General features: G+C 42.7%; 1 long non-coding RNA gene across 1 annotated transcript; it reads left to right on the top strand.

Moving 5' to 3' along the window:
* The first annotated feature begins 5573 nt into the window (after positions 1-5573).
* On the top strand, positions 5574-15829 carry LOC134473132 (uncharacterized). Its single transcript, XR_010043233.1, has 3 exons — positions 5574-5719; positions 14918-15030; positions 15675-15829. It is a non-coding gene; the product is annotated as an uncharacterized LOC134473132 (long non-coding RNA).
* The last annotated feature ends 468 nt before the right edge of the window (positions 15830-16297 follow it).

Below are 16297 nucleotides of genomic sequence, written 5' to 3'. Positions count from 1 at the left end.
CCACAGCAGCACTTAACACTGAGCCTGCTGCCCGGGAACTGGACTTCACAGGTAGAGACAAGAGCAAACCCTGTCTGGCTCCCTGCATCATGGGCGGATGATGGTGCCAAACGCTTGTGACCCAGCGAGAGGCAGTTGGCTGGGGCCCAGGAAAAGGTTCTTACAGGCCTAGCTCAAAGCAGTGGTGAGGATTAAAGTCATCCTTGGTGGCTTGCTGCCACTGTTCCCATTCTGTGTATTAGGTTGCTAGAGAGAGGTGAAGATGCGTGCCTTTCACTGGGTGAAGTGATTCCAGTGTTCTCTTTCTTTTTCAAACTTACTTCTATGAAATATTTGACAGCAGAAGTAACACCACTTTTAACTCTAAGGTGATGGTCCAAATTTTCATTTTTTTAAAATTTTATTTTAAAGAGAATAAAACCAAGCAAAACAAAACAGAATAAAGCCAATAAAAATAAACCAGTATAAGTGACACAGGAAGTCAACAATGCATAATAATGTCTCTTGGTGTCTCCAAAATAGCTGTAGATATCTTCAGACATAGTAGAAATCAAACAAAACAGAATGGAACAGAACCAATAAAAACAAAACAATGAATGCAATAAAAGACTTCAAAATAAGATAACAGTAAATCCAAAATGGCTACCATAATATATCTTGTTATCTTTGAAATAGTTGCTCATGCTATCAGATATAATAAAATCAAACAAGACAAAACAGAATAAAATGCAACCCTCCCCCCCAAGAAAACCAGTGAAAATAATACAGGACTTCAAAACAAAATGATAAGGTATTGATAATGGCCACCACTTTTAGAAGGAGATTCCTCAATAGATGCTACATTGCGTATTGTTATCCTCTGTATAGATGATCAGGCTACCAACTTTAGACCTGCAAAGTCAGTGAAACACTGAACACTACAAGCATTAAGTTGTATTTTACCTCAATAGCCATCATTGCAGACTGTGTTTCTCTGGATCAGTTGGTCACTTAGAGCGGTGTGTATAGGCGTACAGTTCCCAGCCCACTCACTGGAAAGGGCTGGATCTGGCTGTCCCCCCAGAGGCCTGCGCATGGTGCCGATTTGCAGGGAGGGCTTGTTTCTTGGTGTATCTTCTTGTTCTCATCCCCTGCAGTACACAAATGACCCCAGATCTTCATTTCATAATTTACTCTTTGGTGGGAACTGTTTACTTTGGAAGGAATGTCAACACGAATATGCAGGACTGGACCTTTTTTGTGACATTCTGCAGAAGTCTTGGTAAAGAGAGGGATGTGTGATTATTACTTAATCACTTGAGTAATAATCAGGGAAAATAAATGTTAGTGGCTCACATGGGAATCATCAAGCACTTCTGTGATGACTTTGGGCCCTTGCACTTATTACACAGAGTAAAATACACCAGATCCAAGGAAGAGAGAGCCTAATAATTGCTCTTAGCAGATCTTTTAGGCTGTTTCCTCAGATATGACATTTACAGAGAGCAGAGTGACTTCTTAAATGATTAACTCAGGTGATAGTCCCTACTAAATGTTTTGTATTTACGATATTTTGTGAATTGGTATATATTTGTGTTTGTGTGTGCAGCTGTAACCCAGCATTAACAAATAACCCGGGGGTTTAGCTCAGTGGCATAAGTGTCTATTTGGCAAACTTGAGGTTGTGAATTCAATTCCCATACCAAAAACAAGCGAACAAACAAACAAAACAAATAACCTGGAAGATTCCTTGCTTTCTTGCACTTAGCCGATTGCATCTCACTGGTTCTACTGCTGAAATGGGGTCTTCCCTATGGCAGTACATGTGACTATCCACATGTCTTATAGTGTATTTTAGTATGTTATGTAGGTAACTGTTCTTCATGTATAAATATGCACAGGCTTCGCTGTACCCCAAGATTTTGAGTTTGTCCTCACATCTCTGAGTGTAGAATGGAAAGAAACCCAGAAAGACAGCAATCTATATTTAGTAAGGATGACAGGAAAGAACTAGATCAAGTAAGAGAATAGTTGGACTCCTGAGAGAAGAAATCTAGACCAAGTTCTTTGGGAGTTTGGGGTTGCTCTGAAAGTATGGAGAGAGACAGGTTCTCTCTCATGAGTTGAAAGGCATTGGAGAGAAAGGGGCTGAAGATGTTGGGGTTGTTTATCTCTGGCTCTTATGATTTCTATAATTGAAACTTTGCTGTGACATTGTAGTAGATTCCTATTTTTCTTTTCTTTCTTTCTTTTTTTTTAAAGGTATTTGTAATTTTGGTGCTGAAGTGAACCACATTACAAAAAATGCACACATCTGGATATCTACCACTTTACCTAAACCTATATTCATTTCACAATCCAAAAATAGAACACACCTAAAATTACTGTCAATGCAGCTAAGTAATGTCTTTCATTGATGCATGCCTGTAAGACTTAAACAAATTTCTTAACAGCTGGAAGTAAACTATTGATACTTTATACAGTAAGCTAATGCATGACAGTCTCAGTAAATTAATCACATGGTTTTTGCTTGTATTAAAAAGAGTAATGTAAGTTCCTATGATAAGCACCTTAGAGATTTAAATATGGTGATGGTCTTAGATTCAATCACATGAGGTATTTTATAGCATTTGTTATTATTTAGAGTGATATTTCTCAGATGTAGCCCTTTGGCTTTTTGCCTACCAATCACCTTAGTGCCTAGATAAAATGCATTTATAGGCAATGGTGTAGGCTTTTGTTTTTTGATGTGACATTGTTTATTTTTATTTTAAAGGGGATAAAATTAAATACAACAAAACAGAACAAACTAGGACATAAGAAAACAATGTAAGGAATATAAATTTCAAAGCTAGATGACCTCAGATTTTCACTATCTATCATATTGTCTCTTGTTTTCTTCCAAATAGTTGTCCATGTCTTCACATAGACATGGAAGAGAATAGAGAATTAATACCAAAAAAAAAAAAACACAGTATAAAACTGATCTGAACAGAATGAGGAAGGCGATTTAGGTCTTCAAAACCAGACAATAGGGAAGTCACTAATGGCTGTCGTAGCCAGAGACTTCTTGCGCTCTTCAAAATAGCTGTCCACTGGTATAGGCTTAAATGATCAGAATTTTTGGAATAATGCTGCCAGAATGTACAAGAGATGAAAAGGGTTTTCACTCTTCCTGCCTTTCCTGCAGGTCATTCATAGCTATAAACATTTTTGTGTTCTGTCCTGTGTCTGCTGAATGTTGTATGTTGGGTGGCTGTGGTAGGCAGACAAGTGGCATGGAAGTGTTCACTTACAACCTCTCAACTGGGAATATGGTCACTTCTGTAGCAAAAGGGATTTACAGATGAGACTAATGATCTTGAGAGGAGGAGATTATTGTGCAGTATCTGACTCCATTAATGTAATCACAATGATCCTTAAAATAGGTGCAGTGAAGGGTCAGAGACAGAGGAGCAGGTTGATGACACAGGCAGTGTTAAAATAATGTAGGAAAACTCTGAAAGCTGGAAAAGACAAGGAAATAGGCTCAGGAAGGTGTGTGTTCCTGCTGACACTTAAACTTCTAGTAGAGGCCTATTTTAGAGTCTGGGCCTCCAGGATAATAAGATAATAAATCTGCATTTGAAGCTGCTAAATTTATGGTAATTTGTTATAACAGCAAAAGGAAACAAATACAGTGGGTGTCAGTGTCTGGAATGGTTTAGATCTAGAATGTTCCCCCAATAGTTCAGGTTTAGACACAAGGCTTTTGAAAGTCAACTGGATCATGGAGGTGATATGTTCACCAGTGGACTAATTCATAGATGAGTTCATAGATAAATGTGCTGGTACAAGGTGGGGGGTGACTGGAAAAGTAGAGTAATTGGGCAGTGTGACCCAAAAGGTGCATTCTTCTTCCATGTCCTCCCTCGTCTCCTCTCCATCATGAAGTGAGCAGCTTTTCTCTACCACACCCTTCTGCCATGCTGTTTTTGCCTTGGAGTTGGCCAACCATGGACTGATCTCACTGATACCATGAATCAAAATAAGTCTTTCTTTAAATTTTAGGTTCAGGTATTTTATCCCAGTTTCACTTACATAGTATTTCTCTGGAAATTGATTGGTCTGGGGCCTACTATGCAATTATGGCTATCTAGTTTGTATCCTCAGAGCTTGTATAGGGAAAAGTGATGCAAAAGATTCATTGACTAAATGAATGAATGAATGAGTGATTGGTGACTACTTCCATATGGTTTGGGTTTTATTCCTAATCTAAGGAATGCAGTAGTGCCATTAGAATGCAAAAGTTCTTAGAGATGTGTGTGATATATTTTGACTGTCAAGGTCTGGTTTCTGGCTACCAGGAAATGACGACCTTGTCTGTTCCTTTCGTATGATCAGTCATAGCTTGTTACTTGGCCAGCCAGACATTTAGATTTTACCCATGGCTACAATCTCATTTTTAGATTTTGAGCACATAGATATTTTTATTTCTGAAAAATTATTAATATAGTTAATCTAATGAAATGGCATTTTCTCCCTAGCAAGCACATTACAAAGAGAAATTTAATATCTTCTTTATGTAAAGAGTTATCATCTGGCTTTCAGTTTTTCTCCATTTCAATACAAGATTGGTGGGCATAGAGTCAAGTTGCTAAGAATTTACATTCAACTCAGGGTAATTTTAACAGGCTCAGATAATTTCCCAGGCCCGAGGTTCAGAGAAGGACCAGAATTTCCCTCCTGTCTGGGTGGATGTCCAGTTTTGCCTTGTCTAGATATGTTGAGTCTGCTGAAGTATCTATTTCCCTCCGTAGACTATAGACCAGCACAAAACAACCTTATTCAGTTCAAATCCAGGGTAGCTGTATAAGCTAAAAATAGAATTCTTCAGAAAAAATTTTAGACGTTAATGAAGAATTAATCAGATGAGTTAGAATTAACTAATTAAGTCATGACATGAGAAATGGCGTATCGCTATAATACAAAGCGCCCCAAAGTCCACTGGCACAAAGCAATGGCTGTGGCATTATTCCCTGTACTTCTGTGGGCCAATGGCGTTTGCCACGTGGGGCTCCTGCCCGCCTCCCCTGCTGTCACTCAAGTGATGGGGGCGGGGCTGGAGATCTCCAGGATCTACCAGAAGCATATCTTCACAGTCACAGATCACTTCATGTGATCTCTTCCTTTCTGGAAAGGGTAGTAGTGAAAAGGAACTCACAGCTATTTATAACCAACTTTGAGGTCAAACTTCTTGTTTTGTTCCTGACTCCCAACATGGTTGTTTCAATGGAAGAAAAATGAGGTATTTGCATAAAGAAATAAATCAGTGCATAAAGAAATAAATAATGTGTAGTAACTATATGAAAATCATTTCATAAAAGTCAGATAGTGACACCAATGATTAGAGACTGGGCAATAATTTGCTTTTTTCCCCAATAATATATTGTTATTAACCATAGTGGTCACATTGTATAATAGAGCTCTACAATTTGTAATGTAGAAAATAATTTGAGTGTTGGAGGAAGTAAGATGTGGAGGAAACTCCCTGTCAAAGAATAGTTCCTGGGCTGGGGATGTTTCTCAGTGGTAGAGCACATGACCAGCATGAACAAAGTCTCAGATTTGATCCCCAGCATTGTGAACTTAAAAAAAAAAGCCAGTTTGTGAGCTGGGTGTCGAAGAAGGGTAGGAGTTTGCCAGTCGGAGAGGGAGTGGGCGCCTCTTGGAGAGAAACCACGGTGAAAACACAGCCCAGGTGGGAATAAGCGGTGGGGCAGGGAAGGGAGTACAGGGCCCTCTCCCCAGGGGACGGCAGGACGCCCGGGCTCTGTCCCGAGAGCCCTGTGGACCTGGTCTGTGGGGTGAAGGCCCTTCAAACTTTACCTCCGGTCAGCAGTGAACCAGGACTTTGAAACAGGAGTGGGTGAACAGAACTAGCTGGAGACAGCGCCTCACAGGTCTCCCCAGTGGCTAGGATTTGGGGTGGGATCTGACAGGTGGGTTCTGTTATTCGTGTTTAAACGTGGAAGATGGGTCCCAGTCTGCGGGAAGAGACAGGCAGGAGCACAGAAAGTAAGGGTGTAAGCTCCCATCTCATATCCAGCGCTTTAACCACAGGAACTTCAGAGCCCTTTTCATAGATTAGCTCATTTAATTCACACATGCATCTTATGAGGCAGATGCTCTTATTACCTCCGTTTTACAGATCAGGCGAATGCAGCACACAGAGGCAGTAAGTGAAAAATGAAGGACTTGAATTAGCTGCTAGCAGAGACCTCATTTGAGGTCAGGCAATTTGGCTCCGGACATGGAGCTTTCAACCACGGCGCCGTGCTGCTACCTGGTGGTCAAAAGCTGTAAACGCAGTAAGGAGGGAGCACCTGGACATGCCGTAGGGGCTCCTGGGAGGATGTGAATTTGGGGTAGAAATTAGGATGATTGGTCTGGGAGATAAACAGAGGGAGCAAGCGTACGCCAAAGGACGGAGGCCACAGCTACTGCTCCATGGCCAGGGAACAAGAGGAAAGCGGAACGTGTCAGGAGACCCAGTGCAGAGATGGGAGGAGCCCCCGGACCTTGTACGGGGCTTGGGCTTATTCTGAGGCTGACGGAAGCCACCGCAGGAGCAACTGGGGAGATCTGCATTTCCCATGAATCCCCTCGGAACTGCGAGGAGAACGGATGCAGAGGCAGAGGCCGATGACGTGTGGCCCACGCTTGGGGGTCCAGCTCTCAGAGGCTCAGGTCTGGTCTGAGCAACGCTGTGACTTGGTGAGATCTTGTGTCAAGTTCAGCAATGCTCTTCTGAACAGAAGCAAGGTCCGGCCTCGGACAGACAGATACCAGGGGACTGCACACTAGCCAACCGCCCACAGCCGGGGTGTGGTCAGTCCACGATGTCCCTACTCCGTATATAATGTGTTTGTAGGGTGCTGTGAGCTAAGACTGCATTCCGAGTCCAGCTAATATTACCACTTTATTTCCAGAAAGAATAAAAGTTGGTGAAAGAAGCTCAAAGGAGATTTCCTTCAAGCACTTATTAGTTTGCTGTAAGGTAGGCACAAGGCTTTGTCCCTTTATCCACCTCTGCTTTTCAGGAGCAGAGGTGAGGGGTGGCCAGGCTTCCCGCAGACAGCCCAGCAGGATACTCAGGGTCAATACCTGCACAGATCAGGGGACAAGTGAAATCCTGGACCAGCTACAAAATATCTCTAGAGTTACTTTCAGTGAAAAGAAATCCTGGGAATAAGAAACTATTTCACATCTAAGGGGAGAAAGGACTTCCCCTCCCCTTAAGCCCAGGTTGCATGGTTTAGAAGGCAGCTTGCTGGACACTGGTCAGGCGTCTTCTCAGATTTGCAAGGCCCACAGGCATCTGAAATGCTACCTCTTCCTCAGCAGAGAGCCCAGCTTCGAACCACTGGTTTCTTCTTTTACCAACTGTGTCAGCCTCTGCCTGGTGGTGGTCAGCTATCCACTGGTTGGGAGATAGAAGAGGAGTGACCTCTTCTCCAGGATGCCCAGGGGCCCCTTACTCTCTGTCTGGAAGCTTTTGTTACAGCATCTCTCCAGGCTGAGACACCCCTATCCTCACTCCTACACTCCCATTGTCTTCATTGGTAGAAAACAATCTTGTTCCTTCAACTGATCAAACGACGCTTAATCAGCAGCATGGATTGCTTGTATTCTGTGATTTCTTGGGGGAAGGGCCAATACAAAATATTGAATCCAGGGCATTTGCACTGACTTACATCCCAAGTTTTTTCATTTATTCAATTTTTTTCTTTTTATTTTGAGACAGGGTCTCACTAAGTTGCTAAGTTGCCCATGTTGGGCTAGAACTTGTGATTCTCCTGCCTCAGGGGCTCAAAGAACTGAATTTATGATGTGCACCACCATCCCTGGCTTCCATGACTTTTTTAGTGTTATATGCAGGAGGATTTGCGGGACAGACAGAAAATCATCTCACAGCAGCTCACACCCTCTTAATTCTCCAAAAGTCTGCACAACCCTCCAGCTCATTGCTTTTTGTCCGCAGGGGGAAAGCCAGGATTTGAGAAAAGCAATTTCAACTTTTGACACTAGCTTTACTTAGAAAAACTACAGATTACAGTCTAGAGGGCTAAAACCTACATAAATGGATATTCTTTGAAAACGGAAAACTCTACTGGGTGCTAAAATTACTTATGAAACAAAAGAGAAAGCAAAACAACAGGCACAAAACACATCGACTGTGCACTGTTAGGAATAAGCTCTGTGGTCGTAGCTGCTGCTTGACTCAGTTTCACCATTGGTTTGTTTTGTTTTTTTTTAAAGGACAGTGTTTGCTTCTATTAGGGACCATGTAGGTGCAGTTGTTTAAGTGCTTTGAACAGTGAGAAGGATGAATGAAACAAAACACAGGTTCTTGGGCCTGTGGTCGCACATTGCTCTTATTTGTCAAGAAACATCAATATTTTCCTTCTCATTTTCCTCTTCCAGCATCAAGAGAGTAATCTTTACTGCCTCCAGGTCCATTGGGAGAACTTCATATGACGTGGAGAAGTAGAAAGGTCTGCTGTGCGGCCTCCTTAGCTTGTTGTTCTGTAACAAACGCCTTTCACCATCACCACCTCTTATGGCTTAGTTTGAAAATGTTCCCCCCAACTTCATGCATGTGGCAGGTGGTTGTATTGTGGGGCTCCATGACTGACACTCTGTGAGGAGCTGGCAGGGAAGGGTCACTGTGGATGTGACCCTGAAAGACGTCTCACTGCCTGGCTCCTTCCCTAACGCTCTGCTTCCTGCTTGTCATGAGGTGAGTGTACCGCTGACTGCGAAAGGGCTCTAAAACACAAACCAAAATGAATCTTTCCTTAAGCTTCAAATATTGGGTATTTTGTCCCAGCAATGTGGAAAGGAATCAAAACATCACTACTCTACAGAGTTTTTACCAGGACATTTATGTTTAAAAGCTGGCAGGATACAGAGATGAATGAGCAGTCTTGGCATGGGCCAGTGCCGAGTGGTCTGTGGCCTTCAAGCCTTCATAAAGGGAATGTCCTTTCTCTCAAGGGTGCTGTGGAGGCCAGGCTTGAGGTGTGGATCCCAAAACAGAGGTCAGAAAGCTCACTTAGCAGGAAGAATCTGGTTGGATGTAAACCTCTATACCTTTAACTGATGAGATACAGTCTCTCCGTCCCAGAGCAGTGGATCTGATACCAGTGTTTCAAAAGAAAGATCTAGAATTGTAAGACACAGAGTAGCCTAACTTTGTGATTCTCTTTGCTTTAGTGTACTTGGGTCTTTATAACAAATACCATGAAGCAGCTAAGTTATAGACAATGAAATTTATTACTCAGAGTTTGGGAGGCTGAGGAGTCCAGAATCAAAACGTTAGCAGAAAAGGCTCAGGGTGTGTGGTGAGGGTTCATTTCTCAGAGATGGTACCTTCTCATTGTGTGCTTGCGTGGTAGAGAGCACTGGCTAGCTCTTTGGGGTTTCTTCTATGATCACATTAATCCCATTCATGTCGAGAGAGGCCTTATGACCTCTCAAAAGTCCCATCTCCTAATGTCACCACGATAGGGATTAGATTTCTTTCTTTCTTTCTTTTTTTGTGTACTCAGGATCAAACTCATGACCTTATGCTTGGCAGGCAGGAGCTTATGCCACTGAGCTAAATCCCCAGCCTGACGGGGGTTAGATTTCAACACACCAATTTTGGGGGAACATAGACATTCAGGTCTAGTGTTTCTTTTCTGCTAAAGTTCACAAGAAGAATCTATGAGGCCGAAAGCTGTTGATGTTTTTAATTTGTTCACAGTTTAAAATAGTACCTATGTGGGTAAAATGAGACAGAATTTCCACTGTGCAGGAGGAATAGATTCAAGAGATTTCTTGTACATCTTGATGACTCCTGTTAATAATTATCAGATGCTTGAGAATGGCTGAAGAGATTTCAGGTGTTCTCATCACAAAATATAGGTACAGTGATGCGTCAGTTTATGAATTTAATGTGTCTTATGATTTTAGAAAAGATTCTGTTTGTGGTTGTGCAAGGAAGGTGGCTGTGGTCAGGTTTGTCATCTGAAACAGAGATTGTGAAGGGAGGCAAAATTGTGCTGAAGGCTTTTTTTGTTTGTGAGCTGAATTGTTTGTGTTTGTGACCTGAGGTGTTCCTGTACGTGAATGGGTGCCGACTTAGCCGCTCCATAATGTAGAGTAGGTTACAAACAGACTGAGCGAGGCCACACAGCCAGACATGAGGACAGCAACCCAGCCCAGGTGTCACTCCTCCTCTGATGGTTTCTATATGTTAAAACAACCACATTTACCACTTGCATTAGTTGCCTCTTGCATTCTGTCAAATAAATACAAACTTGGCTTAAAACCATACCTGTTTATTCTTTTGGAGTGTTATAGGCCGGAAGTTCCGGCTCCTTCCGGAAGTTCTGAGGATGGAATCTGTTTCCCGCCCCCCTCTAGCTTCTCTCCAGCTTTCCTCCAGTGGTCGCATCTCATCTGCCTCTTCTGTAGTCGGATCTCTGTCTGTTTTATTTTTATTTTGTCAAGATTATCCATTGTAACAATCTTCCCATTTCCAGGACCTTAATCATGTCTGCAAAGTTCCTTCTGCCACGTAAGGAATCACTGGTGGGCTCCCGACCTCAGGGTGTGGCCGTGTTTGGAATCCTTCATTCTGCCAAAGCGCCACAGGTCAAATGAGATAACTCAGGGGATCATGTGTAGTCACTGAGTCGGGTGTGGGGTAGGGGACCTCATAAGATCAGAAAATATGTGCAAACTGGAAGGCCAACATTACAATGAACATTTTCAGGATGACTTTTGCTAATTTCACCCAGGTTCAAATAACAGGCATCTCCCCTAAAGTTTCCTCATTTCTAGATTTTCTTTTCTTTTCTTTGTTTAGCTGTCTGTCCATGGAGCCACTGAGCTTTGGGTTGGGTCCCATTTCTGTTTTGTCCCTGTAAGCTCCTTCCAGAAGTCATGTTTATGCAAAACAAAAAAGACAGCTGGATTTTGGAGGAACATCTCACTTCTTACACGGGGAAGCAGCGGTGATGGAGCACCCACTGAAGGGACAATTATGTAAAGAAGTGGGTATGTTCGGCTTCCTCTGCTCCCCAACTGAAGAGCAGCAGATTTGGTTCCCATGCTAGACAGCTGGCTTATTTGAGGTTGGCCACTTGGCTTCCTTGGGCTCTGGTTAATGACTGCACCGGGAAGGGCTGTGGTAGGTTATTTATAAGCTCCTTCCTTCTCTATTGCATGGGAATTTTTATACATTAAATCTACTCTTAAACATTTCTCAACTTAGGGGGATTTTTGTGTCATTACTGGGGCCTTCCTCTTGGTAGTTTCCTCCTTGAGAGCTCTAGAGTATTAATAACAAGGCTTAAAGTGTGAAGCAAACAGAGAACAAAAGAAGAGGGAGAATATGAAAGCTACCAGGAATTCTATGCACTTGCTTTTTGACCTGTGTGACCAGGTCATACTGGATACAGAAAGTCTGGACTTCTCTGTTACCTGGCCAAGTCCTGTAAACCACACAGCCCAGCCCACTGGCCAAACACTGGCCGTCCCACTCCCCACTGGCTATCCTACACTTATGTGGTGCAGACAGGGACTTCTTTGTTCCTCGGGTTCTGCCTTCACCAGTCTGAAGATGGTAGGGGTTCCACAAGGCCTACTGCCTTTCTCCCCAAGGGTTTGGCATAGCCCAGGGCCCTCTGGGCTGGGGCATATCCACTTGGCCCCTCTTCTTTCTTTTTCCTATTCTCCCATAACAGCCAGGCCTCTATTGCTTTTTTCTTTTTCAGTAGTAGGAATTGAACCGAAATTATTGGATGTAGCACTGAGCTATATCCACAGCCCTTTTTTATTCTGAGACAAGATCTCAGGCTGGCCTTGAACTTGTGGTCCTCTTGCTTCAGCCACCCAGAATACTGGAATTATAGATATGCTAATGCAAAGCATTTCAGCAGTCTCTTTTCAATGTGCTTATCCATGACATTTGCTATAAAAGCAGTTCTCTCCCAGAGTGTTTCTGGCACTAAATGTTAAGGTAATACTATGTTTGCTCTCTGCTTGCTTTCCTATCTTACAATACTAAAGCAACAGGGACAGAAGAGTTGCTGAGGGAAGAGAATTTAGGGTTCAAATATAAATTCAGTCTTGCTTTGAAAGCATGACCTTTGCCTCAACCAGATTGCAAAATAAATAGAACTTAACATAGTAGTCAAATAGTTGCTTTACTTTAACTGATAGCTATTATTATCAATTTCTCTTTGGCCTTTTTGTGATTCTGAATGCTTTTTCCTTGAAAACTATGACATTACTTTATCCTTTCAACACATTCTAGCATTTTGCCTTTTTCTTTTTAATCCAAAGTAAAAGAAGCAGAAAGGAAGTTTGCAGAGAATTGGCAAAATCAGCTGTAGTGTTAGAAGATCTGGCTGGGAGCCTTGGCCCTCTCCTCTCTAGACAATTCACCTGGGAAAGTCAGGCAGCATTAGAGGAAACACTAGTGGTTATGCTAAACAGCCTGTGAAACGTCTAGGAAAATATCACTGAGCTTGAAGTAGGTCACTTGTGACAGTAGATTGTTCCATATTTAAATTGACCTTAGACTGTCTGCAGATCTAAGGAAGCCAGGTTTAAAAGAAGTGCAAAGAATGTAGGAGAGGAAATGGAAAGTTTACCGTTCTTTAGTCTTTCAAAAAAATTCTTTTTATTCATATATATTTGCTGTGCATAGTAATTACATTCGTCTTGGGGAATTGATCCAACACCTAGGCATCTCTTTCATTTTTCCTTCCTGTTTTCTATCTCTCAACTTTAAAAAAGGACTTGGACTTTTAAAATTAAGAAAGTGGAAATGACAATGAAGGAAGAGCATCCAAAATTGAATCAAATCTGGTCTATCTAATGACTTAGTAAGACCTTGTCTCAAAATTTAAACTAAATTAAAAAGGGTTGGGGATGCAGCTCAGTGGGTTGAATCCCCCATGCACCACCACCACCACCACCAATAACGACAACTACCACCACCACAAAATCCTGGTACTGTGTATCATAATTCCCGTGGATCTTTAAAAAGACGTGTCCTCTAATCTGTGTCTCTCACTGATTTACAATCTTTCTAGTCAGCCTGGAATTTTAGGAGTTTGCCATATTTTTAAGTTTTGTGCTAGTCTGGTAAAAGAATATGATCACATCGATAGTGATTTCCAGGAATCAGTGATGTTAAAATTTTTATCCTTACCAGTATGATATTTTCTGTGCTGTGATAGAACTGGAAAAATCCTTCCCACCAGACACAGTAAAAACTGGTGGGAAAAGTGATTTAACAGTAAATGTCTTTCTGGTAATGAGAAGACAGATGCTGACATTTCAGCTGAGTGTTTTCTTTTGACCTGTGTGCTGAGAAACGCAGTGTCCATGCATCTGATGCATCTTATAGCTGTGAGCCTTACTGTCTCATCCCTTCAAACAAGTGATGTGCTCCAAAGGATGAAAGTACAGGACTACTGTGAGTGCTTGGTGTCAGCCCAAAGACTGCAGGTTGTTGGTGGGGGAATGGTTTCACCTGTAGAAGACTCTGCTAAAAAGCAAATGGATTGCATAATACTTGTAGTATTAAACAGCTCTTGCTTGAAGGTACATGTATGTGTGAGTAAATGTGTGTGATGAAATGGCAGAGTCAGAAGAAGTCATTCTGATAACCAGATCTTGACTCATGTCAAAACGAGAGGCCATGGTGTGTCAGTTTTGCTTGGCTTCCTCTTTGGGTGAAGACTTGCAAGGGAAAGCAGAGAAGGGAGCTCTTTCAGAGGATGGAGAGAAAACGAGCAGGGTGGCCCAGAGGGCTCAGGTGGGGCTCAGGTGGCAGGAGAGAAAGATCTGGCTCTTACACTTGACAGTGCAGAAGGCCTTCAGGAGAAGTGACGGGATGAGGCCAATGAGATAACAACACACATGCTTTGAATAGTCTCATGTCTGTGTATAGCTTATATTTATTTTGCATTTTGCTGTTTTACCTTGGAGTAATTTTAGGCACACAGAACTGCTATAGAGGGAGAGGGCAGAGTATCTGCCCCTCATCGAGCCTGCTCTGCACAGGAGTCTTCTGTTCCCGTGGTGTGGGCATGGGTGTGGGCCCAGGGAGTCTAGCTGGTGAGTCACCATGAACTGAACTCCAGACCTCACTTGGATTTCACTGGTTTCCCATGAATGTCCTTTCTCTGATCAAGGATTCCCCATAGCCACTGGCCATCTTGTTTCTCTGGGTTCCTCTGGTCTGTGACAGTGTGTCAGGCCTCTTTTGTTTTTCACGACCGTCATGGTTTATGTTGGTGGCCCCCAAGCCTTCGTATCATGCATTTGTGATTGGTTCATTGTCTAGCCCTTGGATTGGGGGTGTGAGTGTTACACCGGCCTAGGGATGGAGCCAGAATATATTGTAATGGCAGGAAGAAGGTGTCTCTCTCTCTCTTGCCAGTTTCTGCCTTGCTATTTGCAGCCTCCATGAACTGTGGTCCCGCCATGCCACCCTGCCTTGGAGCCAACTGAGTATGGACTGAAACCTCCAAAAACTATAAGAAATAAACCTTTCCTTTCCCAACTTTGGTATTTTGTTTCAGCGATGAGTAAAAAGTAACAAAGACATGACCTTGTTAAGTTTGTAGAGTCAGTGATTTTTCAGTCCTGGGGATCGAACCCAGGCTTGTGTTAGCACTGAGCTACATCCCCAGCCCTTTCTGTTGCTTCATGTTGAGAGACAGCGTCTCACTATCATTGCCCAGGGGGAATTTTGCTCTTTCTCAGTTTTCCTCAGTGCTGGGATTTCAAGTGTGTACCACTGCACTTGCCTAGAGCTTTTCAATATCTTTTATAAGTTAATTATTTTAGTTTATAAACATACTTTTAAAAGTATGATTTTTTTCAAAAGCCTGGTGACTCCCTGACAATAGCAGTGTCCACCTTTCCCTGATGGGAGGCCAGCCGTCCCAAGACAAAACTTCAAGCACACCTGGGAGTCAGCAACTGGGTGCTAGGAAAATGGTAAGCAAGTCACTTTTTAAAAAATGAAAATTTATTGGGGTAGGGCTCTTTCTCCTTAATTCAAAGTATTTGGAGTCTTAATTGAAAAGAAGGGTGTTGCTTTCTTCAAAGCCTGGGCTCAAGGGCTTGGAGGAGATCCAGGAGTTGATGTGTTAAGAAAGTGCCTTCCTCCTTGGAACTAATGGGGTGCTGTTACCGTGGTGCATTTCTCTCCACATGAGTGAACTGCAGAAAAGGTTTGATTTCCACAGCCACCAGTAGAGGAGAAAAATGAGTGGCAGGGAAGAAGGACAAAAAAAAAGTCTCTCCCTCCAGGGATGAAGCCAGAGGTTCCTCACCCAGGGTCAACTACCTAGGCAGGGGCAGCTTTAAAAACTGCTTTGTTGGAGAGGTGGTAGGAAGCCAGGATGTAGGCTTTTGGAGCTAAGGAAGGTGAGGGCAGAGGAGGAAAGGCAGAAGTGAGTAATGGGATAGAAAAAGATCAAGATACGTTAAATGCATGTATCAGTTTACCCAAATGAACCTCAGCCTGTATCACAAACATGCACTAAAACAAACAGACAAACAAGCAAACAGTGTTACTAAGATTAAATTCACACACTACTGTTAGTGTACCACTCAGTGTGTTTCCGTATAATTCACAGGTTGTGCTGCTTCATCACAATCTAATTGTAGAACATTTTGCTGCTCCTCACTCCTCAAGAAATTGGCAGTCCTTCCCCGATGCCCACCTTCAGTTGCCACAAGCACCCATCCGACTTCTGCCTCTATGGATTTGTTGACTCTGAACATTTCACATTAAAAGGAATTACTAAATATGTGTTCTTTGTGTCTCACTTGTTTCACTTACCATGACATTTTTAAGGTCAGTCCATGTCATAGCTCTGCTGTAGCAGGTCAAGTACCTTTGCCAATCAGTGTCCCATTGTAGGCATGTGCCATACCTTATTTTTAAGGAGTTAGTCCATAGAAAGGGACAGAGGAAGCCCCAATTACTCTTGGGTCCTTTTGCTATTACCAGTTTACTGAAAGCATGCCAGGCTTGATCCTGGAAAACTGGCCCAGGGATGAAGGCTTGGTTACATCCTGTTCAGTTTTCCTCATCTTTACTCACTGTGTTGAACTGGTTTCATCACAGACCATTGTCTTCTCTTGGGACACTCCGGTTTCTCTCGAGCTAAGTGTTCTGACACCACATTCTGCTCAAATGATTCACATCATTACAATTCCCAATTGCTGCAGGTGCTGCCCACTCTGTTCCTGTCCC

The sequence above is a fragment of the Cavia porcellus genome, unplaced genomic scaffold (assembly GCF_034190915.1).
Source record: "Cavia porcellus strain 051 isolate PalLab524CR breed Dunkin Hartley unplaced genomic scaffold, mCavPor4.1 scaffold_26, whole genome shotgun sequence".
In the NCBI taxonomy this organism is placed as follows: domain Eukaryota; kingdom Metazoa; phylum Chordata; class Mammalia; order Rodentia; family Caviidae; genus Cavia; species Cavia porcellus.
The sequence above is the reverse complement of the archived record's forward strand: the minus strand, read 5'-3'. Positions and strand labels throughout refer to the sequence as shown.